Here is a 4,545-nt window from a genome sequence, read left to right on the forward strand (position 1 = left end):
TGTCACTGCCTGTTTACTTGTCTCTCTTACTGGCCTGTGGGCAACTTGAGGGCAACATCTGTCTCAGTCACTGTGGAGAGATGGCAAAGTGTCGTGGTGAAGGGAGACAGCCAGGCCCCAGTCCTGGCTCTGCCACTTACCAGCTGTGTGCAACCTTGTCTATGTGTCCTAACCTTCCTTTGAAGATACTTCTCCAAATTTCATTATGTCCACATAGTCACTTGGGAATCCTGCTAAAAATGCAGATTCTGATTCGGTAGGTCTGGGGTGGATTTGCATCTCCAACAAGATCCCATTTCTAACAGTAGGTGATGGAGGGCTCCAGGGTTGGGGGCAGCAAACCCTTTTTTCTTTTTTTGCCACCAGATATTATGATGACAGTTGGCCACTTGCTATGCCTCAGTTTCTTCATGCATAAAAAGTGCAAAATAATAGTCTCTATCTCACAGGGTTGTTGTAAAGATTAAAGGATTAAATGAGCGCCAGGCAGTGTGCTGAGTATTCAGTCAGAGTTGGCACCTTCTATTGTTATTGCTATTGTTGTATTACTGTTGTCATTGTATCCCTAGTACCCAGCCCAGTGCCAGGCACCCAGTAGACACTCCACAAACATTTATTGAATAAATAAATGACTTCAGCTGGGTGCACATTAATGTTTTTCACACGCTTGACATTGGCAAGGCTTTTTCCAATATTGAACACTGAACTCTGTTTCTGTTGTGTGACTTGAATTCCCCAGGGAAGATGAGTGATTGGGAGCAGACTCTCAATGTCCTCTGAAAAATAACCTGCTGAATGGAGAAGGCCATGGTGATCTCCGTCTTTGGGGCCAGGTCAAGGAAGAAACAGGACTTTAAAAAAATATGGTGATTATGGTTTAGGGAGGCAGACCTTTAGAGTCAAGGAAGTACAATCTGGGTAAAACAAATGTCGCTTATTTAAATGTAAGGGGCAATGTTTCCATCCAGCAGGAAAGTGTCCTCTTGCTCTTGAACAAGACATTGTGCTTTCAAAATTTTATTCTTTTTCATCCAGGGTCGATGGTTGGAGGAAGAAATGAGGATCTCCATACCGAGGCCTTGGCTTCTATGTCCTTTCTCGAAGTGGTTGGAGTGCAGATTTCTGTTTCTATGCCCAGCCTCCAGGGACACAGTACGCAGTATACTGGGAATGATGGTGGGTGTTTGAGGTACATTACTTCCAGACAAAACATGGCTGCAGAGGGATACCAAAAGCGTCCTCTGGTGGCTGAAGCCCTGCCTGCACAGGTGTCTGTGTTCTTCAATGGTTCAGGCAAGCTCAGACAGACCCTCTGCTTCTCTTAACTTGAGACACTGGTTTTCCCAAGAACTGTGAGCTGAAGGTTCCTTGCTGTGTCCCCTACCTGGCTGTGAGGACTTTGAGGATAATTATCCTATCTTATTTGTTGCTGTGCTCCCAGAGTCTTGGATGGAGCCTGACATCTAGTCAGTGTTAGTAAATGTTGATGTGGATTGAATTTTGCAAGGAGCTGCAGCCCTGAGAAGAGGGGATACTTCTTGGAAGCCGCTGTGGGCTAAATTGAGGGTTAACAGCAGGGACTGGAAGGCAGAGATTCCAGAGTGATAACCACAGTAGTTACCATTTCATGAGAGCCTCCATGTGCCAGCCTCTAAGCTAGGCCTATAACATGCATTACCTCTTGTCCCCACTTTACAGAAACTAAGGCTTAGACAAGCTAAGCAACTTGTTAAAGATGAAACAACTCAGTATGTGTTGAAGTCAAATGAATGCATTTTTTTCCATTTCTCTCATTTACTCCACTAATGACAGTACTTAAATTGTAGACTAGGAATTAAAATAGTAGAAGCCTGACTTGAGAGGGCAGAACCCCTGCGTTCGAATGCCTGAAAGTCAGTCATGGGTGGAAAGAACAGTCTTGTAGCAGAGCTCTGGGGAAGGGAGGAACTGTGAGCAGGTGGACATGAACTCGCTGTGACAACTCTCCAACAGTGAAAGCAGGTTCCCATGGAATCCAGGGATATTACTGAATAACTTTCAACACAAAAATGTGTGCTAGTGAGTTGTAGAGCCTCTATATCCCCCCAAAACAGGGTGGGGGGGGGGGGGGGGGGTTATTTCTGAATTTGCTGTTGTTGTTGTTGTTTTTGAGATGGAGTTTTGTTCTTGTTGCCCAGGCTGGAGTGCAATGGCGCCATCTCAGCTCACCGCAACCTCCGCCTCCTGGGTTCAAGTGATTCTCCTGCCTCAGCCTCCTGAGCAGCTGGGATTACAGGCATGCGCCACCACTCCCAGCTAATTTTGCATTTTTAGTAGAGATGGGGTTTCTGCACGTTGGTCAGGCTGGTCTCGAACTCCCGACCTCAGGTGATCCGCCCACCTCGGCCCCCTGAAGTGCTGGGATTACAGGACTGAGCCACTGTGCCTGGTCTAAGTAAATAGTTTGGCAAGCTACATCCAGTAGTCTCTCTTGAAGATTCACAACACACCCTAGCCTGATAACTATTCTAAGAAGTCCTGGGAAAAGAATGCTTGTTTGACTTTCTTGAATCCAGTGTTGGCCACGTTTATTTGACTAGTGAGCAGTTTGTTTGTTTGTTTGTTTTTTAAGTGACAATTTTTAACATTCTGAGGCAGTAATATTGCACTGAACACATGGGGAACCTTCTGTGGAAGTTTGGCCTGGAGAACGTCCTTTGTGTTCCTTCTTGCCCTGTGGCCGAGTGAGTGTGCTGTAAAAGCTTAGTGACGGAAAAGTCCCACTTAGCCTATTTGTAACGATTTCCTAAACTGGGTAAATAACTCATCTGAATGGCCAAGGTGATAAAGGCACAGGAGGAGAAGATGCTGGAGGAAGTGTTGTGTGTCCTGCATGTAGGTACCGCTTCACCTCCCGGCAAGGCGATGCTGATAGCAATGTTTTCCTTGGGTGCTGAATTTTCCATCCTGCAATTACGTCTTAAGCCATAGATAAAATTCACATCCACGTTTCACTCAAGATAAATCTAACATCATAATAATACAGAAGATTAATTCATTGGGGAAAAATAGAGGAAAAAATGCTCATGGCTTCAAGAGAAGTCAACACTTAGAATGTGTAGAAGGGGATTTCTTCTGGACCACACTCTGTCCTCAACAGTGGCATGTGAAACTGCATGTGGTTCACTTTAGCACAAACATGTTTGTGCATGTCCCACTGACACATCCACAGTGTGACCCATAGAGGTCCACTTTTAAGGCCCCTAACTGTGAGTCTAACATACCTTTTTGGACTCACTGCAGTCATTTCTCTCTGAAGTCTTCCTTGACAACCTAGGCATCATCAATTTTTATCTTCTATGATCATCTTAGAGAGTATATCCATAAGCTATAATCACAATCATGCTGCATAACAAAACCAAAAACTCAATGGCCAATAACAATTAACATTTATTTTTTGTTTTCATGTCTGCAGGCCAGCTGGGAGGTGGCTGATCTAGGCTGGGTTTTGCTCTAGGTTAGATTTGGTCTAGGTCGGCCTCACATGTCTCTCATTCTTCAGGTGTCAGGAGGCCACCATGGGCCTGATCTTCAGGACAGGATGCCTCTTAAGACCTGGGTTTTGACTCATACACTGTTACTGCCACCCACGTCCTGTTGGCCAAAGCCAATTTCATGACGAAGCCCAAGACCTGTGGAGTAGAGAAACGCATTTTGAAGGGGAGGGAGTCAATATTTAATGAGCACCATGATGCACCACAGAGCATTTGTAGTCATGTGCCTGATTTAAACGCTTGGTGGGGTATCTCTGTGCTCTTAGGAATTGTGTCTCTCTGTCTGTCAGAGGTGGTAACATTGGAACTGAGCCTTTCAGGCCGGGCGCAGTGGCTCACGCCTGTAATCCCACCACTTTGGGAGGCCGAGGTGGGTGGATCACGAGGTCAGGAGATCGAGACCATCCTGGCTAACACAGTGAAACCCCATCTCTACTAAAAATACAAAAAATTAGCCGGGCGTGGTGGCGGGCATCTGTAGTCCCAGCTACTCGGGAGGCTGAGGCAGGAGAATGGCGTGAACCAGGGAGATGGAGCTTGCAGTGAGCCGAGATTGTGCCACTGCACTCCAGTCTGGGCAACAGAGCGAGACTCTGTCTCAAAATAAATACATACATACATAAATACATAAAAGTTTCCTCAAACACCTCTGTGGTGCCTTCTGTTCACCACCCACAGTAGCACTGAAGGAAGAAATGTACTAACATGTGAAGTGCATAGGCAGCTTAGGGAGTCATGCATCCTAGTTCTTCAAGGAGGGTACCCTAGCCAGCCCTTGATTGCCTCCCAGTGTTGGAGTTTGTAAGAGTCACAAAGAATCACACTGCCCTCTCCTCAAAGTTCTGAACCAACTAAAAATTATACATGGGAGTTTGATGGGCATGAAAATATGGACTTTATAACTGGTAAAAATGAATTTGAGAACAGCTTGGACCTGAAGCTGAAGTGGTTTCCTTGATACTTTTCATCTGGATCCTATAGTCCACCTGAGGGTAGTTGTGGGTCTTCATAG

The sequence above is a fragment of the Piliocolobus tephrosceles genome, chromosome 1, assembly GCF_002776525.5.
Source record: "Piliocolobus tephrosceles isolate RC106 chromosome 1, ASM277652v3, whole genome shotgun sequence".
In the NCBI taxonomy this organism is placed as follows: Eukaryota; Metazoa; Chordata; class Mammalia; order Primates; family Cercopithecidae; genus Piliocolobus; species Piliocolobus tephrosceles.